The 24,593-nt window shown below is 43.0% G+C and overlaps 1 protein-coding gene and 1 pseudogene across 13 annotated transcripts in view; one reads left to right on the forward strand and one right to left on the reverse strand.

Annotated features, from left to right (window-relative positions):
* SIL1 (SIL1 nucleotide exchange factor) overlaps positions 1–24,593 on the reverse strand; it is a 250,318-nt gene that overhangs the window by 32,268 nt on the left and 193,457 nt on the right. The window lies entirely within an intron of this gene.
* Positions 18,508–24,383, forward strand: LOC147369456 (phospholipid hydroperoxide glutathione peroxidase pseudogene; annotated as a pseudogene).

Genomic DNA, 24,593 nt, shown 5'->3' on the forward strand with positions numbered 1-24,593 from the left:
TTCAGCCACTCTAGAGAGCCAAAAGACAGAACAATGGCTCAGGAATGGGGCCATCCCAGGCTGATGGGCTCACCCACAGCGGGAGGTTCTCTCCAGAGTCCTCAGCCCAGCACAAAATCCCAGAGGCAGGCTCCAGGCTCCTCTGTTGTTCAGAACTGCTAGGGCTTGTCTGTCACTGTGGCTGACAAGCAGAGGGTTTACTGAGGGAAAAAAGAGGTGAAAACTGGTCCCTGCTCCCCTCGTCTGCATGTGTGCATGCTAAGTTGCTTCAGTCATGTCTGACTCTTTGTGATTCTATGAACTGTAGCCTACCAGGCTCCTCTGTTCATGGGATTCTCCAGGCAAGATTACTGGAGTGGGTTGCCATGTCCTCCTTATGGGGATCTTTACAATCCAGGGATCAAACCCACGTCCCCTATGTCTCTTGCATTTGCAGGTAGGTTCTTTACCCCCTAGCACCACCTGGGAAGCCCCTTGTCTAGCCATTGCCAAGAACAACAACAACAAATCTGAAGAGCCTAGGGTTCAAGCCAGGGTACCTCATCAAAGCACCTTGGGGATCCTGGACTTCACTGCTGAGGGGGAGCATTTCACCAGCTAGGCAAGGAGGGTAGAGGTATGGTATGGGAGTTCAAGGTTGGCTGAGTTCTGGGAAAGGTTTGAACAATCAGGGCAGGCAGAGAGGTAGCTTCACAAGCAGGAATGTGAAACACATGTGTGGGAACTCCTCAGCATCAAAGAAAGGGATTCAAGAAGTCCTGCCTCCCACTATGTCATCTTTCATGACAGTAAAGAAAGGAGGGGCAGAATGAGCTTGTGAGGTGCATGCAAGCATGTGTGTGCACACACACACAAACACACATATGGAGTTGCCCTGGAAGGGTAAATAAATATTCATGAACAGTTCAGTGTGTGAAAATCAAGGACAGAGAATGACAAATGGTGCCAATTAGAAAGAAAGGGTGGTATCTATTTTTAAAGCAGCTGAATGAACAATAAAGGATTACTTGCTTAAAATACTGTGCTTGACCCTCTCCCCACTGACAGGATCTCCCTCCTGTGCTTGGTGACAACAGGCAAACTCTCCTCCCAGAGCTGTGGGTCCAACACTGCCACAGAAGCCTCATATTTGCATTAGGGATTCACCCTGGGTGCTTATCTCCAGCAATAAGCAGATGATTTCTTCTGAGAAGCATTCTGGGCTCAGGATCACAAGCTGAGATGGGCACTCACACTCTCAGACTCCAAAGGGAGCCTGTGGTGAGGAGGGGGCAAGTGAGCGAAGGACTCCAATACAGAATTCAACTACAGAGGCACCATTACTCAATCTATCAAAAAGGAGGGAAGAAACCCCAAACTACCCTCCAAAGGCAGCAGAGTCCTTTGTGACAGGAGTGTTTGATGAGGGTCATTTCCCGGGATTGGTGAGCCACCAAAATCAAGTTTCTTATCTACTGCCCTTTCCTGATATACATCCTGATTTTCCTCCTAGGGTTGGATCTGATCTACAGCACATGGAAATAAAGGCAAAGAATAAGGCTGATTATCACTCACAGGCAGAGAAAACAATAGAAAACCACCACATATCTAGTTGGTCCTCTCCCAACCTCTCTCACCCCCTCATTTTTCCATCCATCTTTTCTCCTCTTTTTCCCCTTCCCCCGTCTTTGTCTTTCTCTGTCCTTCAATGTACCTGTCTTTTTCCATGTCTCTCTCTTTCAGCATTTGTCATCACTTTGGCATGGCACATTGGTGAAAAACTTGGCTTTTGAGTCACACTGCCTGGGTTCACATCTTAGCTCTAACACAGTCTAGCTATGTGACCCTAGGGAAACAGGTCACATAGGTCTCATTTCCTCATGTGTAAAATGTAAATGATGGTTATATTTATTCATAACAGTAACCTATTGGATAAATTCAATGACAAAATGAACGTAATCCTCTTAGCTCAGTGTCTGGAATACTGCAGTTACTCTGGTTATTTCTCAACATTCTTCACGCCTTGATGTAGACTCTAAACATTTTGAGGGCAGTAAAAATGCCAAATTCATCTTTCCATCTCTTTGGAAAGTAACAGGAGCTGAAATTCAGTAAACATTTGTCAGATGAGCTGGCCTCTCTCCGCCTGTTTGTCATGGGCAATAAGCAAGGCCGCCAAATGCTTCTGCCTAGTTCACAGTTCTGCTGTGCTCATTACCTCACAGCTAATCCTCCCAACCCTCCGTGAGGTGTGCAGCGCAGGCAGCATCTGCCCCTCCCTCCGTTAGGAAAAGGTGAGAATAAACTGGAAAGCAAACAAGCATGGGCAATACTTGCGGCTCCTCTGAGTGGTGCCCTATCGATTTTCAAGTGTCACTATTTATAACAACCACAACTGGCAGAGATACAGCATTCTTCTTCCAAGACAATCAGAGCCATTTTATTGGAATAATCTCATCACTCTCCATGGCCCCAGGAGGTATAAGAGACTATTCTCCAATTCCAGGTAAGAGTGCAGAGAGGCCAAGGGCTTTGGCTAAGGTCCTTGTCCAAGTCAGTGGGGCCTCCTGGCTTGTGGGTCCCTCAGCATTCCTAGATGGTATCTGTGCTTCCTGTAGGACTTCCCCAGCATGCTTCTTTAGGGACACTAAGCAGACAAAGTCACCTCTTGACAACTCACCCATGGTGGTAGGCGGCAGCTGGCACTATTCCAATAAGTGTCCCCCTTGGTGGGAAGCCCTTAGCCCTGACTGCTACCTGGCTTAGTCCTCCCCTTCCACCTTGTCATCAAGAATCACATTTGCATAGCAGTCCAGAGGCTGGGGTGCCACACGGAGAGGGGAGCAGGGCAAGGACAGGGCCCTCATACTGCATGAGATATACAGAGAAATGTGTCCAAGCAGATGTCTGTCCTTCCACCACCTATCCCACACTTATGGGTTTCCCATGTTCCAGGCTTTCCCACAGAGTTTGTCCACTTACCCAGTCATAATAGAGACACTGGCCCCAGAGAAGAGCGACAAGAAGACCTGGCAGAAACTCTGAACATGAGCAAAACTGAAGCCCAAACAGAAAAAGTCTGTGAGACACAAGTCCAGGAGGCATCCCTCCTCCCAGAGACAGATCCTAACCACAGATTATGAGTTTCCTCTGCAGGGAATGGCCTCTTTCAGCCATCTCTCTGACCACATCTCTCCCCATCCACAGTCCTGGACACTGGAAAGACAGGTGGGACACGACAGCAGGTCGTGTGACACATGTCACACACGACAAGCAGTGTGTGACAACCTGCAGACTAAAGTAAGAGCTTCCTGTCATATGGGGCTTCCTTGGGGGGTTAGCAAAGGTGGCTATATCTGCCCCCTGCCCCAGAGGGCAGATTCCAACCAAAGTGTGGAGAACCAAAGATGGCACTGCTAAGTTCCTCTTCCACCTGTTTTAACAAGCAAGGTTAAATGTCAAGCCTGTCCTCTTGTCACTGAATAGAGCAGCTGAGCTTCCAGGAACAGCACTGCTCTAAGCAGATGAGAGGTCACCTCCAGGCTCAAGCACAAAAAGAGGAATGAGTACTGAGGCCTGGATGCCAAGGACCACTTGGTCCCAGGCAAGACTGGCACTGCACCACTAATTCCTCCTTTTCCCATACACACTTGAGTCCTTTCAGGTCCAGGAAACCAGGCCAAGCCCTCTGCACATCGCCATCCCCCCTCCTATCCCCACACACCTACACAAAAGCGAGAAGGAGAGTCTGCTGAGCACTGCTGGCTCTTGGGGTCCAGGCTAGTAAGAGGCAGAAGGTCCAGCTGAGGCTGAGCTGGAAAGGGAGCAGACGACTCAGACAGGAACAAGGCTGTATCAGACACAGGGGGATTAGATGCTTCTCAGCTCAGGGATTAGACACCATTCTTCATAAAGGGAACTCCAACAAAACAAGCAAATTAAACTCCTTTGTGCCTGACACAATGGTAGCAGTGGAAACCACAGCCAGAGCAGCTAGCAGGGCCAATGTAACAGCAGGACACGGGGGAGGGAAAAAGGGGAGGAGAGAGGCGAGCCCAGTTCTTAGCTCTACAGCAGCCTAAGTGTGCACTATGGACTGTGGCTTCACCTTCTCTGCTGTGGGACCAAGAAACCTCACCTCGTTCCCTTGAGGACAGTACTCTATAGGCTTAGAGAATGCCAGAACTGTCATCAAGGAAGGTTTTTCACCCCCTTCGGAGGTGCTCTGCTCTACTCTGTTCCATCCAGGGATGAGCGAGATCTTTTATGATTCCCTCTGACCTGGCAGGTTAGCAATTCAACAGGAAAACACCTCCCATGGCAAAATGAAAGTAGACTTCAAGATGCTTGCCTTCTGACTGTCTCCCATGTAAATGAGTTGCCTGCAGCCTGACTCACAAGAGCTCAAAATGGGAAAAAGGAAAAAAAGCTCAGTTCAAAGGTAAGGGTAAGACTAGCCTATCAGACGAGGCTTCTATGGGCCTAAACCCGACACGTTGCCAGGAACCTGAGATGAGCACCAGTGCCTGGAAGGTAGCTCAGAAAGGAAAGGGATGGTGGCAACACGTCTCTGGTGAGAAAGCTCCTCACGTACCTATTCCTCTTGTTTTTATATGTAAAACAATTACTCAGATGTTAGCCGGCTCCAGATCTGAGACTGTGACCTATGTGAGTACAAGACTAGATGAGAGTCACCTTCAGGCCGAGGATCCCCTGCCTGACACCCCAGCCCATGCCCACAGCTAGAGTCAGTGGGGCAGAGGGCTATGAGGGAACCTAGCCTTCATCCCTCAGCCCCTGGCCCAGAAAGTGGAGCCCATCCATGAAAGCAAACATGAGCTCTCTAGCTCCACACATGATGTTCTGTACTAACAGGACCCCGGCAAGGCACCAGGGCACCCAATCCTAATGGACTTGGTGATTCACGTGGCCACAGTCCTCCACAGCACCTTAGAAGGCCTTCGTCCTTCTCTCTCCCTGGATGGCAGGGTCTCCATAGGCAGCAGCTGCCCTAGGTGACTGTTTGGTCCAAACATTAAAAAAAGAACACACCCATCTGTTCACTATGGAAAGGAGGCAGTCATTTCAAACCTATACTCTCATGCATCTCTGCTGCAAAGAAAAAAGAGCAAAATCAAATTAAAATTCTCTCTGGAAGACTTCTGCCCCAAAAGACAGAAAAGCACTCCACAGTTGTGTCCAGTTCCCTACCCTAAGCAGCTTTCTGCTCCCCCCTCCCTCTTTCCCTTCTGGCTGGCCGGCTCCAGATGTGTCGCTGAGTTTCAATGATTCACTCTAATGATAACGCACCCTCAGAACAAATCATGGACTCTGATTGATTTAGGAGGCAACTTGCACAAATACCTGTAATCTAGTTCTAATCTTGTTTGTTTCCATTCCAATTATCCTGCATCAATGGCTTAAAAATGGGAACTGTCTGGTACATACATCCAATCCATTTTAATAGAGGATAAATCTGGGTTGCTGTGACCCTTTCCTCTCTCAGGCTCGGGACAGCACCAGCCGTCTCAAGGCGCTGATTGGGCTGGATCAGCTCTAACTCTATTCAGCTCTTCAAGGATTCAATTAATCATAAAGCCAATTCCATTCTGGGCTCCATCTGTCTTGCCTCCTTCAGGGACTAATAATCACTCACTGTGTGTTTTTACACACTAGTTGAACTGAAATTAAGACTGATTTCATCATGGAGCACTCAAGAAGAAAATGCATTTCTGGGAAGAAAATTTCAGAGCTATTCTAATGTTCAGTCTAGGTAAAGATAATATTAAATAAACAAAAGAACATTCTTTTTAAAAACTTCAAAATTATTGATACTGTAAAATAATTCTTGTCATCCAAATCCTAGAAAGAGGGTAGCTCCTCAGCAGAACTAGAAACTCTCAATGTTAGATCATGCAACAGAGACACTTAATTTGTCCTTGGGCATCAGCAAAGCATGGGTACCCAAAAAATGTGAGGAAAAAGCCCAAAGTCAATTTGATATATTTTTGTAAAAAAATATAACTAGCCATCTTTCCTGGGGCTAGCAGACTTAATTTAAAATTTGGAATTACTTCTATTTTGAGTTACCTATTTGTGGGGAGAAGGCGATTTGAGGGTGGGGGGAGATGGGTACCATATTCTTTTCAGTGTTCAGAACCTCTGGATGTCTTATAATGGCCCTGAGGATTCTAAACCAATACACTCATCCAAAGCAAAAAATGTGGCTTTTGTCTTCTGTAAATAGCCTGGCTCTCCCACAAGCATTAAAGTGGCTGCCCTGGCAAACACTCAAGATGGAGCCATCCTACTCACCCCAACTCACTCCCTGATCTTTCTTGGATCATCTCTTTACCAAGAACATAACCATAAGAGGGCCAGAGCCCAGCTAGTCAGCCACCTGGGTCTGGAAGCATTCCCAACTGTCAGCAGGTTTCAGCAGGGAAAAAGCAAATAGCTAAGCTTTTTTATTTTTACTTTTCATAGTGCAAAGAAAGATCTGGGCATCTCTAGATCCAAAGTGCCAAGTGGCCATGGCAGACGTAGTGCAGCCCCCTGATTATTAAAAAATGGTCCCAGCACAACACAGGGGAAGCACTGCAGCCAAGGAGACCAAGTTTATGGCTGATTTCTTCCCTTAACAGGTTTTAAACTAAAATTCTGAATTGCACAAACTCCCAATCAGAACTAATGACACAGTCATTCTAAACTTATCATCAAAGATGCTTTGTGAGTCATACTGGCTCTAAAAAGCCATCAGTAATCACTTCTTAGACACAACAATCAAATACATCCTTCATTTAAACAATAAATTGTGCCTAAGTAATAAGTCTAATTGGAGCACTGTCATTTTTAAACATGGGTCAACGCACACATTTCCCCAAAGGTTTCTACGTGAGTCATTCTACATTTATTAAAATGAAAGTCACCTCCTAAGAAGCTGTTTATGTACTGATAAAGAATGATGTCTATGATATATTGTTAAATGGAAACAAGTAAGCTGTATACACAGTGAAGTACCTTTTGTATAAATATATGAAAAAACACTATATGGGTACATTTGCTTAGACTATACATAAATATCTCTAGAAGAAACTGGCAACCCTTGGTTGCTTTGAGGAAGGGAACCTGGATGGAACAGGGATGGGGTATGAGGAAGTTCACAACGGCCTTTAGTGCCCTTTGAATTTTGAACCACGTGAATATATTACCAAATCAGAGCTGAAGACATAAAATTTAAATTTGACTAAGTCACCTCATGATACTAATCTGGACATTTGCCAAAATATTAATAGAGAGGTCTAACTACATTTCATGGAGAAAACAAGACTTTCATACGTCTCTTCAGTTCAGTCGCTCAGTTGTGTCTGACTCTGCGACCCCATGAACCGCAGCACACCAGGCCTCCCTGTCCATCACCAACTCCCAGAGTTTTCCCAAACCCATGTCCATTGAGTCGGTGATGCCATCCAGCCATCTCATCCTCTGTCGTCCCCTTCTCCTGCGCTCAATCTTTCCCAGCAGCAAGGTCTTTTCCAATGAGTCAGCTCTTCGCATCAGGCGGCCAAAGTGCTGGAGTTTCAGTTTCAACATCAGTCCTTCCATGAATACCCAGGAGTGATCTCCTTTAGAATGGACTGGTTGGATCTGCTTACAGTCCAAGGGACTCTCAAGAGTCTTCTCCAACACCACAGTTCAAAAGCATCAATGCTTCTGTGCTCAGCTTTCTTCACAGTCCAACTCTTACATCCATACATGACCACTGGAAAAACCATAGCCTTGACTAGATGGACCTTTGTTGGCAAAGTAATGTCTCTGCTTTTTATGTCTCTTAGCTGGGCAGTTTTAGTGAGCCTTTGGGTGCAGACTTTAAGAATGCAGGACCAAAAAAAAAAAAAAAATGCAGGACCAGGGCTCCCTGCCAATGCAGGAGACATGGGTTCAATCCCTGGTCCTCAAAGATCCTACATGTCGTGGAGCAATTAAGCCATGTACCACAACTCCTGAGCCTGCATTCTAGAGCCCGGGAATAGCAACTACTGAGCCCATGTGCCAGAACTACTGAAGCCTGTGTTCTGCAACAAGAGAAGCCACAACAGTAAGAAGCCCATACACCACAATGAAGAGTAGCCCCACTCACTGAAATTAAAGACAGCCCATCCAGCAACGAAGACCCAGAACAATCAAAAAGAAATAAAAATTACTTAAAAAACAAAACAAAAAAGGAATGCAGGACCAGGATTAGCTGTAGTTAGAAAGATGCATGGACCCAAGAGGTCACTATGACTATCTGAAGACAAGGCTGCAGCAACAAAGGAGAGAGGGGAAAGGGAAGTGGAGGGAAGGAGAGGGAGGGCAGGTCAGACACTCTGTGTAAGACACCCTACAAGGCACTATCTAGCTTGATAAGCTCCCAACAATTTCTTATTTTTGCAAAAGCAGAAACTGCAGCTCATCTAATGCACAGTTTACTGTGAGTTACAGGGCTGGAGAGAGGGGCTTTATCTGAATCTTGCAGGAACACGCTGCTCTGTATCCAGAGTCCTCCATGTAGGAAATGCTACCTGAAGGCCACATCTTAGCTTGAAAGAAATTATAGAGTTTCTGACTCATCTTTTCATTTTGTCTGCCAGCTGGCTCTGTGGTCTTGAATAAATCGTTTCAACAGAGACACTAAGGGGGATTGGAAGCTCCTCCACTCAGCTATTTTCCACAGTTCTTTGGCAAGAGCATCTATGCAACAGGCATTTCATGTTAGATGGCAAAGGTATGTACCAGGGTTTGCTGATTTCTGTCCTCTCTTCCTGCTTGAAAACTGCCCAGCAAGTTTACTCCTGGGCCCACCTTCTGCTTAGCCTTTGCTTCTTTTCGAATCTTAATATTCACCCCAGTGTGGACACAAACCCAAAAGAGTTTTCCACAAAGACAATGAGGATTGTGAAAAGATACTTGCTCAGAGTGAAATACCATAGTGACCATCATGAAGGAAAATCCCCCAGGATGCCCCTCAGGAACTCTCACCCAAACAGAAATCCTACTGGAATGGTCTTTTCCCTCAAGTCCTTGCAGTGAGAATCTAAATGACCTAACCACAAAAAGGAGCTTGGGGAGGACTCCTGGGAACTGAGCAGGTGGACTCCATTTTAGTTTTCATGCACTTTCCAGCTAGTTTTTAAGAGCTTTCAGCTTCCCCTTTACCCTTCACATATTCTGGATGTTTTGTAAACAGAAGGCTCGATAACAGCTTAAACTACCCTGTGTTTACCAGTCAAAGAGCAGAGGAAGCCTCTGAGATATTCTGTGTTCTGGCACGCTGACCAGATGCTCCAGATGAAGCTGGGGCATGAGGGCCCAGCTATAATCCTTTCCTGGCAAGCCTGGCTGAAGGGGCAATGAGACTAAAGCAACTGATTAAACGCAGTATAAAACTGAAAGAAAATGAGATAGAAAGAAATTAGCTTTAAACCTCAAGGCTGTGTATGCAATGGGGGTTGGGAAGCAGTATGAGAAGTCAGTCTTAGAGATTTCCCTGAAACAAAGGGATTATGAATTATCCAACATGAGCAAATCCGTCTGCTCCACAGCCACATGACAGCTTCGTACCCAGTGCTGTTCATTAAACACTTTGCACACATTTGGAGATAATGGGATGCAGCCAACTTCCTGAAAAAGCTCTGAGACTCCCCTTTCCCAAGTCTTTTACTCAGGAAGTGCAAGCTGTGAAGCATGGCTGTCATCAGCAGGGACAGGGTTGATATTTCCTGCCATTCTTCAAGTACTGCCTGCCCCCTTGTCTTTCTGGGTTCTCCTCTGCAACTAATGGACTAATGTTACCTGCAGATGAACGGCTGGGAGAGAAAACGTCTAACTGACCAGAACTAAATAAATAAAACACTCAGAAGTGCTTGAAGGGAGGTAGAAAAGAGAGGAAGTATAACAAGAGAAAGTTCCCCACCTCTGACATTGTAACTTAAATCCCACAGAGAAACCACAGAAGGGACTCAAGTGTTTTGAAAAATGAACCAGAGCAGCAAACTTCCAAGCATGCTTTCCTAGTCTGAGCAGCCCCATTCCTGGAAAGGTGGGTCAGAGCTGTTTTCAGGGTTTATCTCCAATGGGCAAAAGAGAGTGGCTGTGAATTTCCTAAGGAGGCTTATGCTTGCCAGTGTCCACTGGACTGCCATACTAAAGCATAAGCAGACCATGGAAAGCAAGGAAGGAACAGACAGACATCCTGACCACCATTCAGACTGCTGGCTATCACAGCCAGCCTGAATAGAGAGACCTTTCCATACATCCCATCTATTACCTCCCCAGTGATACTGATTTCAGCTTGTGATTCATCCAGCCAAGATTGCCAGGAGAAATATCAACAACTTCAGATATGCAGATGATACCACTTTAATGGCAGAAAGTGAAGAGGAACTAAGGAGCCTCTTGATGAAGGTAAAAGAGGACAGTGAAAAAGCTGGCTTAAAACTCAATATTCAAAAATCTAAGATCATGACATCCGGTCCCATCACTTCATGGAAAATAGATGCGGAAACAATGGATAGTGAGAGACTTTACTTTCTTGGACTCCAAAATCACTGTGGATGGTAACAGCAGCCATGGAATTAAAAGACACTTGCTCCCTGGAAGAAAAGCTATGACAACAGTGTATTAAAAAACATAGACGTCACTTTGCTGACAAAGGGTTCTATAGACAAAGCTAAGGTTTTTTTCCACTAGTCATGTACAGATGTGAGAGTTGGACCATAAAGAATGCTGAGCACTGAAGAACTGGTACTTTTGAACTGTGGTGCTAGAGAAGACCCTTAACTTGGGCAGCAAGGAGATCAACAGTCAATCCTAAAGGAAATCAACCCTGAATATTCATTGCAAGGACTGATACTTAAGGTGAAGCTCCAAAACTTTGGCCACCTGATGGGAAGAGCCGGTCCACTGGGAAAGACCCTGATGCTGGGAAAGACCCTGATGCTGGGAAAGATTGAGGTCAGGAGAAGGGGAAGACAGAGGATAAGATGGTTGGATGGAAGGAATCCAAACTGGAAAAGAAGTAAAACTCTCACTGTTTGCAGATGGCATGATCCTCTACAAAGAAAACCCTAAAGACTCCACTAGAAAACTACTAGAGCTAATCAATGAATATAGTAAAGTTGCAGGATATAAAATCAACACAAAGAAATCCCTTGCATTCCTATACACTAATACTGAGAAAACAGAAAGAGAAATTAAAGAAACAATTCCATTCACCATTGCAATGAAAAGAATAAAATACTTAAGAATATATCTACCTAAAGAAACAAAAGACCTATACGTAGAAAACTATAAAACATTGGTGACAGAAATCAAAGAGGACACTAATAGATGGAGAAATATACTGTGTTCATGGATCGGAAGAATCAATACAGTGAAAATGAGTATACTACCCAAAGCAATCTACCAATGCAATCCCCATAAAGCTACCAAAGGTATTTTTTCACAGAGCTAGAATAAATAATTTCACAATTTGTATGGAAATACAAAAAACCTCAAATAGCCAAAGCAATCTTGAGAAAGAAGAATGGAACTGGAGGAATCAACCTGCCTGACTTCAGGCTCTACTACAAAGCCACAGTCATCAAGATAGTATGATACTGGCACAAAGACAGAAATACAGATCAATGGAACAAAATAGAAAGCCCAGAGATAAATCCATGCACCTATGGACACCTTACCTTTGACAAAGGAGGCAAGAATATACAATGGAGAAAAGACAGTATCTTTAACAAGTGGTGCTGGGAAAACTGGTCAACCACTTGTAAAAGAATGAAACTAGAACACTTTCTAACAACCTACACAAAAATAAACTCAAAATGGATTAAAGATCTAAACATAAGACCAGAAACTATAAAACTCCTAGAGGAGAACATAAGCAAAACACTCTCTGACATAAATCACAGCAGGATCCTCTATGACCCACCTCCCAGAGTAATGGAAATAAAAGCAAAAATAAACAAATGGGACCTAATCAAAATTAAAAGCTTCTGCACAACAAAGGAAACTATAAGCAAGGTGAAAAGACAGCCTTCAGAATGGGAGAAAATAATAACAAATGAAGCAACTGACAAACAACTAATCTCAAAAATATACAAGCAACTCCTGCAGCTCAATTCCAGAAAAATAAATGACCCAATCAAAAAATGGGCCAAAGAACTAAACAGACATTTCTCCAAAGAAGACATACAGATGGCTAACAAACACATGAAAAGATAGTCAATATCACTCATTATCAGAGAAATGCAAATGAAAACCACAATGAGGTACCATTTCACGCCAGTCAGAATGGCTGCTATTCCGAAGTCTACTTTTGGAAGTCTATTCCAAAAGTCTACAAGCAATAAATGCTGGAGAGGGTGTGGAGAAAAAGGAACCCTCTTACACTGTTGGTGGGAATGCAAACTAGTTCAGCCACTATGGAGAACAGTGTGGAGACTCCTTAAAAAACTGGAAACAGAAGTGCCATACGACCCAGCAATTCCACTGCTGGGCATACACACCAAGAATTCAAAGAGACACGTGTACCCCAATGTTCATTGCAGCACTGTTTACTACAGGACATGGATGCAATCTAGATGTCCATCAACAGATGAATGGATAAGAAAGCTGTGGTACATATACGCAATGGAGTATTACTCAGCCATTAAAAAGAATATATTTGAATCAGTTCTAATGAGGTGGATGAAACTGGAGCCTATTATACAGAGTGAAGCCAGAAAGAAAAACACCAATACAGTATACTAATGCATATATATGGAATTTAGAAAGATGGTAACGATAACCCTGTATGCAAGACAGCAAAAGAGCCACAGATGTATAGAACAGTCTTATGGACTCTGTGGGAGAGGGTGAGGGTGGGATGATTTGGGAGAATGGCATTGAAACATGTATAATATCATATACGAAACGAATCGTCAGTCCAGGTTCGATGCATGATACAGGATACTCAGGGCTGGTGCACTGGGATGACCCAGAGGGATGGTATGGGGAGGGAGGTGGGAGGGGGGTTCAGGATGGGGAACATGTGTACACCCATGGTAGATTCATGTTGATGTATGGCAAAACCAATACAATATTGTAAAGTAATTAGCCTCCAATTAAAACTAATAAATGTATATTTAAAAAAAAAGAAAAGAAAACTCCAAAAAAAAAAAAAAGATGGATGGCAACGCCAACTCAATGGACATGATTTGAGCAAGCTCCATGAGATGGTGGACAGGAAAGCCTGGCATGCTGCAGTCCATGGGGTCTCAAAGAGTGACACACAACTTAGCAACTAAATGATTACATCCTCATGTCATTGCCTGCAACTTCAAAATATCAAAGTTGAGAGCTTGCATAACTGATGAATAAAAAGACTAGTATCACACTCAAGACCCTTAGAAACATGGCTCTCTTTATGGGAATCTGTTAACTCTTCAAACTAAAGAATGAATACGGGCTTTAACATCAAGTTCTGGGTTAAAGTGTTCAGTTCAGTTACTCAGTCGTGTCCGACTCTGTCATCCCATGGACTACAGCAGTAATATCTCTGCTTTTTAATATGCTGTCTAGGTTGGTCATAGCTTTTCTTCCAAGGAGCAAGTGTCTTTTAATTTCATGGCTGCAATCACCATCTGCAGTGATTTTGGAGCCCCAAAAAATAAAATCTCTCACTGTTTCCATTGTTTCCCCACCTATTTGCCATGAAGTGACAAGACCAGATGCCATGTTCTTAGTTTTCTGAATGTTGAGTTTTAAACCAACTTTTTCACTCTCCTCTTTCACTTTCATCAAAAGGCTCTTTAGTTCTTCTTCACTGTCTGCCATAAGAGTGGTATTATCTGCATATCTGAGGTTACTGATATTTCTCCTGGCAATCTTGATTCCAGCTTGTGCTTCATCCAACCCAGCATTTCACATGATGTACTCTGCATATAAGTGAAATAAGCAGGGTGACAAGATACAGCCTTGACATATTCCTTTCCTGATTTGGAACCAGTCTGTTGTTCCACATCCAGTTCTAACTGTTGCTTCTTGACCTGAATACAGATTTCTCAGGAGGCAGGTAAGGTGGTCTGGTATTTCCATCTCTTTCAGAATTTTCCACAGTTTGTTGTGATCCACACAGTCAAAGGCTTTGGCATAGTCAATAAAGCAGAAGTAGATGTTTTTTCTGGAACTCTATTGTTTTTTCTATGATGCAATGGATGTTGGCCATTGATCTCTGGTTCTTCTGCCTTTTCTAAATACAGCTTGAACATCTGGAAGTTCACAGTTCATGTACTGTTGAAACCTGACTTGGAGAATTTTGAGCATTACTTTGCTAGTGTGTGAGATGACTGCAATTGTGCAGTAGTTTGAAAATTCTTTGGTATTGCCCTTCTTTGGGATTGGAATAAAAACTGACCTTTTCCAGTCTTGTGGCCACTGTTGAGTTTTCCAAATTTGCTGGCATATTGAGTGCAGCACTTTCACAGCATCATCTTTTAGGATTTGAAATAGCTCAACTGAAACTCCATCACCTCCATCAGCTTTATTCACAGTGATGCTTCCTAAGGCCCACTTGACTTTGCATTCCAGGATGTCTGGCTATAGGTGAGTGATCACACCATCATGGTTATCTGGGTCATGAAGATCTTTTTTTTTGCACTGTTCTTCTGTGTATTCTTGCCACTTCTTCTTAATATTTTCTGCTTCTGTTAGGTCCATGCCATTTCTGTCCTTTATTGGGCCCATCTTTGCAAGAAATGTAACCTTGATATCTCTAAGCTTCTTGAAGTGATCTCTAGTCTTTCCCATTCTACCGTTTTATTCTATTTCTTTGCATTGATCACCGAGGAAGACTTTCTTATCTCTCCTTGCTATTCTTTGGAACTCTGCATTCAAATGGGTATATCTTTCCTTTTCTCCTTTGCCTTTAGCTTCTTTTCTCAGCTATTTGTAAGGCCTTTTCAGACAACCATTTTGCCTTTCTGCATTTCTTTTTCTTGGGGATGGTCTTGATCACTGCCTCCTGTACAATGTCACGAACCTCTGTCCATAATTCTTCAGGCACTCTGTGTATCAGATTTAATCCCTTAAACATGTTTGTCACTTCCACTGAATAATCATAAGGGATTTGATTTAGGTCATACCTGAATGGTCTAGTGGTTTTTCCTACTTTCTTCAATTTGAGTCCTCCCATAAACCATTTCAGAGTCCTTAAGCAATTACCCTGTTCTATAAAGCCAGAATAATATTACCCATAGCACATGCAGAGTACATCATGCGAAATGCTGGGCTGGGTGAAGTACAAGCTGGAATCAAGATTGCCGGGAGAAATATCAATAACCTCAGATGTGCAGTTGACACCACGCTTATGGCAGAAAGCAAACAGGAGCTAAAGAGCCTCTTGATGAAAGTGAAAGAGGAGAGTGAAAAAGCTGGCTTATAACTCAACATTCAAAAAATGAAGATCATGGCATCTGGTCCCATCATGCATGGCAAATAGATGGGGAAACAATGGAAACAGTGACAGACTATATTTTGGGAGGCCCAAAAATCACTGCAGATGGTGACTGCAGCTATGAAATTAAAAGACGCTTGCTCTTTGGAAGAAAAACTATGACAAACCCAGACGGCATATTAAAAAGCAGAGACATTACTTTGCCAACCAAGTCTGTCTAGTCAAAGCTATGGCTTTTCCAGTAGTCATGTATGGATGTGAGAGTTGGACCATAAAGAAACCTGAGTGCTGAAGAATTGATGCTTTTAAACTGTGGTGTTGAAGAAGACTCGAGAGTCCCTGGGACTGCTTGGAGATCCAAACAGTCAATCATAAAGGAAATCAGTACTGAATATTCACTGGAAGGACTGAAGCTGAAACTCCAACACTTTGGCCACCTGATGCGAAGAACTGACTCATTGGAAAAGACCTTGATGTTGGGACAGATTGAGGGCAGGAGAAGGCAACAACAGAGGATGAGATGGTTGGATGGCATCACTGACTCAATGAGTTTGAGCAAGCTCTGGGAGCTGGTAATGAACAGAGAAGCCTGGCGTGCTGCAGTTCACGTGGTTGCAAAGAGTCGGACACAACTGAGTGACTGAACTGAACCGACAGCAAGAGTTGTTGCAGGATAAAATAGAGACAATATACTTTAAGAACCTGCTCCTTGCTGGCTCCTTTTCCACAACCACCCTTCCTCATATCCACACTGTACTTGGTCCAAGCTAGTCCAGTTCTCTCTGGCATACTGTGCTCTTCAAGTCCTCCCCATTCTACAGAAAAGAAACTGAATTTTTAATAATTTCTCAAATCTCTAAAGGAGAAAAAATAATTTAATACTTAACTATCCCAGGGCCCCATTCATAGATCACTGGGTTGTCACTGTGAAGGTGCTTTCGTAATTCAACAAAGCTATGAGCCATGCTGTGTAGGGCCACCTGAGACATCCATGGGTGGGTCATTGTGAAGAGTTCTAACAAGACATGATCCACTGAAAGAGGGAATGGCAAACCACTCCTGTATACTTGGCATGAGAAGCTCATGAACTGTATAAAAGAACAAAAAGCTATGACACCGAAAGATGAGTCCCCCAAGTCTGAAGGTGTACAATAAGCTGCAGGGGAAGAGCGGAGGACAACTACTAATAGCCCCAGAATGCATGAAGCACCTGGGCCTTCAAAGAATGAAGCAAAGTGGAAACATACTGCACAGGAACCCGAAATGTTAGGTCCATGAATCAAGGTAAATTGGACATGGTCAAGCAAGAGATGCTAAGAATAAACATCTACATCTTAGGAATCAGTGAACTAAAATGGATGGCAATGGGAGAATTTAACTCAGATGACCATTATATCTACTACTGTAGGCAAGAATTGCATAGAAGAAATGGAGTAGCCCTCATAATCAACAAAAAGTCTGAAATCAGTACTTGGGTGCAATCTCAGTTTGCTTCCAAGGCAAGCCATTCAACATCACAGTAATTCAAGTCTATGCCCCAACTACCGATGCTGAAAAAGCTGAACTTGATCAGTTCTATGAAGACCTAGAAGACGTCCTAGAACTAATACCAAAAAAGATGTTCACTGGGGATTGGCATGTAAAAGTAGGAAGTCAAGAGATATCTTGAGTAACAGGCAAGTCTGGCCTTGGAGAACAAAATGAAGCAGGGCAAAAGCTAACCAAATTCTGTTAAGAGAATGCACTGGTCATAGCAAATACTCTTTTTCAACAACACAAGAGATGATTTTACACATGGACATAACTGAATGGTCAATACCAAAATCAAATTGATTATATTTTTTGTAGCTGAAGATGGAGAAGCTGTATACAGTCAGCAAAAACAAGACCTGGAGCTGATCATCAGCTTCTCATAGCAAAATTCAGAAAGAAAGGGGGAAACCAAAGAAAGGGGGAAAACCAGCAAGCCAGCCAGGTACTACTTAAATCAAATTTCCTATGAATATGCGGTGGAGGTAACAAATAGACTCAAGGGATTAGATCTACTTAACAGTGTGCCTGAAGAACTATGAAACGAAGGTCCTTAATACAGTACAGGAGACAGCGAAAAACAACATCCCAAAGAAAAAGAAAAGCAAGAAGGCAAAGTGGCTATCTGAGGAGGCTTTACAAATAGCTGAAGAAAGAAGAGAAGTAAAGAACAAGGGAGAAAGGGAAAGGTGAATGAAAGTCACTCTGTCGTGTCTCTTTGCAACTCCATGGAATCCCATGGAATTCTCCAGGCCAGAATACTGGAGTAGGTAGCGTTTCCCTTCTCCAGGGTATATTCCCAACCCAGGGATCAAATCCAGGTCTCCCACCATGCAGGCGGATTCTTTTACCAGTTGAGCCACAGGAAAGCCCAAGAATACTGGAGTGGGTTGCCTATCCCTCCTCCAGAGAATCTTCCCAACCTGATCCATATTGCCAATGACTATCGAACCAGGGTCTCCTGCATTGCAGGCAGATTCTTTACCAACTGAGCTATCAGGGAAGCCCAAAGGGAAAGGTACACCCAACTAAATGCAGAGTTCCAAAGAACAGCAATGGAGAGACAAGAAGGTCTTCTTCAATGAACAGTGCGTAAAACTAGAAGAAAACAACAGAAGGCCAAAGACTAGAGATCTCTTGAGGAAACTTGGAGCTATCAAGGGAACATTTTGCCCAAAGATGGGCACAATAAAGGACAGAAATGGTGGAGATCTAGTAAACACTGAAAAGATCAAGAAGAGATGGAAAGAATACACAGAAGAACTGTACAAAAAAGATCTTAATGAACTGGATTACTATGATGATGTGGTCAGCCACCCAGAGCCAGACATTCTGGAATGCGAAAATCAACTGGGCCTTAGGAAGCACTGCTTTTAATAAAGCGAGTGGTGTGATGGAATTCCAGTAGAACTATTCAAAACCCTAAAGGATGATGCCATCAATGTGTTACATTCAATATGTCAGCAAATCTTGAAGACCCAGCAGTGGCCACAGGACTGGAAAAGGTCAATTCTCATACCAATCCCAAGATGAGTAATATTAAAGAATGTGACAACCATTGGACAACTGCACTCATCTCCCATGTGAGTAAGGTCACGCTTAAAACCTTGCATGCTAGGCTTCAGCATTATGTGAACTAAGAACTTCCAGATGTCCAAACTGGGTTTTAAAAAGGAAGAGGAACCAGAGATCAAATTGCCAGCATTTGCTGGATCACAGAGAAAACAAGGGAATTCCAGAAAAACATCTACCTCTGTTTCATCAACTACACTAAAGCCTTTGACTATGTGGATCATAACAAACTGTGGAAAGTTCTTAAAGAGATGGGAATACCAGACCATTTTATCTGTCTCCTGAGAAACCTGTATGCAGGTCAAGAAGCAACAGTTAGAACCCTGTGTGGAACAACTGATGGTTCAAGACTGAGAAAGCAGTATGACAGGGTTGTCTGTGGTCACCATGTTTGTTTAACCTACTACACCAGGCATATATGAGAAATGCTGGGCTGGATGAGTAACAAGCTGAAATCAAGATAGGTGGGAGAAACATCCAACGACCTCAGATATGCGGGATGATGCCACTCTAATGGCAGAAAGCGAAGAGGAACTAAAGTCTCTTGATGAGGGTGAAAGAGAGTGAAAGAGCCTGTCTAAAACTAAATATTAAAAAAACTAAGATTACAGCATCTGGTCCAGAAGGAGAAAAGGTGGAATTAGTGACAGATTTTCTCTTCTTGGGCTCTAAAACCACTGTGGATGGTGACTGCAGTCATGAAATCAGAAGATGATTGCTTCTTAGCAGGAAAGCTATGACAAACCTAGACAGTGTGTTGAAAAGCAAGAGACATCACTCTGCCGACAAAGGTCTGTATAATCAACGCTATGGTCTTCTCAGTGGTCACGTGTGGTTGTGAGAGCTGTAAAGAAGGCAGAATGCCAAAGAATTGATACCTTCAAACTGTGGTGCTGGAGAAGACTCCTGAGAGTCCCTTGGACAGCAATGAGATCAAACCAGTCAATCTTAAGGGAAATCAACCTGAATACTTGGTGGAAGGACTGATGCTGAAGCTCCAGTATTTTGGTTATCTGATGAGAACAGCCAACTCATTGGAAAAGCCCCAGATGCTGGGAGAGACTGAGGGCAGAAGGAGAAGAGAGTGTCAGAGGATGAGATGGCTGGATGGCATCACCAATCCAATGGACATGAACTTGGACAAACTTTGGGAGATGGTGAGAGACTGGGAGGCCTGGTGTGCTGCAGTCCATGGGGTCGCAAAGAGTCAGACACAACTGGATGACTGACCAACAACAATCCCGGAGCAGGGCTTCCCTGGTGGCTCAGTGGTAAATAATCTGCCTGCTAATGCAAAAGACGTGAGTTCAATCCCTGGAGAAGGAAAGATCGGGAAGATCCCCTAGAGAAGAAAACGGCAACCCACTCCAGTATTCTTGCCTGGGAAATCCCATGGACAGAGGAGCCTGGCGGGCTATAGTCTGTGGGGTCACCAAGAGTCAGACATGACTTAGCAACCAAACAACAACATCCCAGAGCAAAGAGTTTTTTGATTGTTTGTTTGTTTAGCTTAAAACTAGTTATGGTAGAAATTGCTAGTGATTCCTTATGATCTGTTCTCCCATTCTTCCACAGCAGCCAAACTTTTGCTGGGCAAATGAAATACAAGTAAAAAAGACTACATTTTGGCCAACAAGATATAAGCAGAAACATCATTTGCCAGATTTCAGGTCTTCCTTAAAAGACTTAATCGTCACTGGCTTCCTCTTCTATGTCCCTTCTTCCACTCTGCTCCCTGGGATGCAGATCCGGTCATTTAAAATGATGAAGAAAGGGTTATTCCTTAGGGCAGGAATCTTAGTGTGACTAGAACGAACTCAAGACCCACCGTGTCCACCTGAAGCAGGGCTGCCATACCGGCCCTGCTGATCTGAAGATCGTGTTTAGGTGAAAGAGAAATAAACATCTATCTTATATATCATTTCCTGTTACTTGCAGACAATTCATAATGTCTAGACCAAAATCAGACACATCCCCTTAAGTAAGATATGACTTACTTCTAACCAACACAGGAAAGGTAACAGGATGCATGTGAACACGTACATGTCACTGCACTACCTGACACCGTAATGTCTGTTTTGCTGAGAACTTGCTCTCTCTCTCACTGGCTTTGAGAAACCAAGCTGCCATGTTGGGAAATATTTATGGAGATGAACACATGGCAAGAAACTGAGAGCAGGCTCCAGCCAGCAAGAAAATGAAGCCCCTAATGTGCCAACCTGCAAAAGACTGAATTCTGCAAAAAACATTGGACCCCCATGAGCTTATTAGAAAGATATCCTTCCCCAGTCAAGCCTCAGGTTAGAAGTCAGCTATTGCAGTGATACTGGAGAAGGAAATGGCAACCCACTCCAGTATTCTTGCCTGGAGAATCCCAGGGATGGAGAAGCCTGGTGGGCTGCCGTTTATGGGGTTGCACAGAGTCGGACATGACTGAAGCAACTTAGCAGCAGCAGCAGCAGCACTGCAGTGATACAGAGGACCCACTGAGTCATGTGTGGAATCCTGAACCATAGATACTGAAATAGAAAATGTGCATTGCTTTAAGCAGCTAAGTTAATGGTAACTTGTCAGACAGCAACAGATAACTAATACACTGGCTAAAAAAATCATTACAGATATGTAAAGATGATTCACTATTGGGTAATATACAAATATAATTTGCCAAATGAGGTCACAGTAGGATTATCACACAGTCATCTAGGTAGATGGCAAAAAGGCATACAATTCACCATAAATTTTTTTTTAAATTTTATTTTATTTTTAAACTTTACATAATTGTATTGGTTTTACCGATTATCAAAATGAATCAGCCACAGGTATACATGTGTTCCCCATCCTGAACCCTCCTCCCTCCTCCCTCCCCATACCATCCCTCTGGGGTAAACTTCCCAGACTTCTGGGTAGTCCCAGTGCACTAGCCCCAAGCATCCAGTATTGTCCATCGAACCTGGACTGGCCTCTCGTTTCATGCATGATATTTTACATGTTTCAATGCCATTCTCCCAAATCTTCTCACCCTCTCCCTCTCCCATAGAATCCAAGACTGTTCTATACATCAGTGTCTCTTTTGCTGTCTCGTACACAGGGTTATTGTTACCATCTTTCTAAATTCCATATATATGTGTTAGTATACTGTATTGGTGTTTTTCTTTCTGGCTTACTTCACTCTGTATAATAGGCTACAGTTTCATCCACCTCATTAGAACTGATTCAAATGTTTTCTTTTTAATGGCTGAGTAATACTCCATTGTGTATATGTACCACAGCTTTCTTATCCATTCATCTGCTGATGGACATCTAGGTTGCTTCCATGTCCTGGCTATTATAAACAGTGCTGCGATGAACATTGGGGTACACGTGTCTCTTTCCCTTCTGGTTTCCTCAGTGTGTATGCCCAGCAGTGGGATTGCTGGATCATAAGGCAGTTCTATTTCCAGTTTTTTAAGGAATCTCCACCCTGTTCTCCACAGTGCTTGTACTAGTTTGCATTCCCACCAACAGTGTAAGAGGGTTCCCTTTTCTCCACACCCTCTCCAGCATTTATTATTTGTAGACTTTTGGATCACAGCCATTCTGACTGGTGTGAAATGGTACCTCATAGTGGTTTTGATTTGCATTTATTTCTTTTAGATGCCCTTGGTGAAAATGAAATTTATATATGCACACTTAATGCTACTCTAACATATTTACTTGACATAAACATATGTAATATAAACACATATAAAAATAGATAAAAGACACATACACATCAAATGCCATCATGTATAATCATGAAATATCAAAAGGATTCCTGTCAAAAACAAATTACCTACTATACCACTATAAAAGAAAATATGTATCTTTCTTTGCATGTATTTTGACTGTATAAACTAAAGAATAAACTGAAAATCTTTTATAAACAATAAAATAGTTTAGTAAGGTACTAGGCAGTATTTTTTTGAAAAAATCAATGGCCAAATCATTTCCAATAATAGTGAGTTAGATTATTCAGATCAAACCACTCTGAAAACAAAAAAACCTGAATATAAAAATACATTCACTAAAAGCATCAAAAAAGCAACAAAATGTTTAGGAACTACAAAACCAAAAGCTAAGGAAGGGACAAAACAGAACCAGAGTATGAAAGCCACTCAACCCTGCAGCATTCATTGATTCATTCAACTTGGGTTTTGGTTTTGGCAGCCCTGTGGGGAAAGGAGAATAAAGTCAAAGTCTAGAGCCACCCAAAGTGGGAACTCTCCCCACATTTTCCTGAGAGTTTAGTCTTTTGAATTCCTAGCTTAAAGGTGAATTAGAAAGACTGCCCTGGCAATACTCAGTGCAACAGCTATGTGGGGAGCACAGGGCAAGGGAAGGAAAAGGAAAAAGGAAAAGAAAAAGCTGACCCCAAAAAACTGAAGTCACAATCTGCTTCCACATGGTTTACAATCTAGACTCACATCTCTTGGGCAGACTAAGAAATCTCAAGTTGTGAACTTGATTTGCCATGGTTCCATATCGTTAATTACCTCTAGGCACCTGGCAGAAGAGAACTCAAATCTGCTACAAATAATTTTTAATAATAATGACTAGTACAGTAAAACAACCACCAAGCTTATAAGGAAACAAGGTACCACTGATGCAAATTGGCAGAAAAAGACCTGGAATTGTAAAAATATGTATTTTAAAATACGTATACTAGTTTTAAATAAAAGACATCCTTTAAAATTTCTGCAGCAAATAGGAAATTTTAGAAAGGAATAAATCAAACTTTGACAAGACACAAACAAAACTTCTAAAACTTAGAACTATAAATTCATAACTGAGTATTTAATGGACAGATTCAATAGCAGATTAGACAGAGTAGAAGGGAAAACAAGTAAACCAGAAGACATGCTGCACAAAACTATTGAGGTTTCAACAGAAGTGGCATATATAGGGGAAATATGGAAAACAGGTAAAGAAATGTGAAAGACTACTGGATAAGAAGGTCTAACATATGTTTCTTTAGAATCTCAAAAAGATAGGAAAAAGAAACAGGCAGAGACAATATTTCAAGCTATAATAGCTATAAATGTTCTAGAACAGATGAAAGACACAAATCCAGATTGAATAAATTCAACAAACTCCAAGCAGGAATTTTTTTTTTTTTAATCTTCACCTAAATACATCATCATGGGAAAGTAAAAAAAAAATCATAGAAACAGAAAATCTTAAAAGTAGACAGTTGGGAGCTGTCTGTGCCACCTGCTAAAGCTGGCACTACTCTGTGGGGCCCTGCCTGCTCCTGGTCAGCACCATGTATGTGTCCTGTGACATCTGGCACTGGGTACAATCCATGTAGGAATTCTCAGTCAAGAACATTGACGAGAGCGTGGTTAACCTGGATAAGCACCAGGCTAAGTATGCATAGTCACCAGTGTGACCTTGCAAAGAGGCAAGACGGATGTAAATTACACTCATGAACGGCCAATGCGCAGAGTGTAGTTTACAGATTCTGCCCTTCCCTTGCAACCAGTTCAGGAGGCAGGAGCCAGGGAGCAATGCTGAGATCAAAAAGTTCGCCATGGCTACAGCATCAAATTTGGTTAAGTTCAGCGAGATCTGTGTGAATGGGGATGATGCCCACCCTCTGTGGAAGTGCATGAAAATTCAGCCCAAGGGGAGGAGGACGCTGGGAAATGCCATCAAATGGAACTTCACCAAGTTCCTCATTGACAAGAACAGCTGTGTGCTGAAATGGTATGGTCCCATGGAAGAGTCCCTGGTGGTACAGAACAACATGCCGTGTTACCTCTAGAGCTCTACCAGTGTGACGCCCTCACCCAAGCCTGCTGCCTGTGCCCCAGCAGCCTTCCACCGGTGCCCATGATGGTCTGCCTGAAAACCAGCCCCCAAGGGGGCAGACCCACCCTTGAGGGAGGAAGGTCCTTTGACCCAGCTGCAGCTTGGCAACCCCCAACCCTGGCTGCCTTGTAGGGATAAGACATACAATATAAAAAAAATAGGCAGAGATTGAGGGACACAGATTATTTTCAAAAGAGTGATCACTTGATAGCCA

The sequence above is a fragment of the Bos grunniens genome, chromosome 7 (assembly GCF_055505025.1).
Source record: "Bos grunniens cultivar Pamir isolate PY7600 chromosome 7, Bosgru_T2T1.0, whole genome shotgun sequence".
NCBI lineage: Eukaryota > Metazoa > Chordata > Mammalia > Artiodactyla > Bovidae > Bos > Bos grunniens.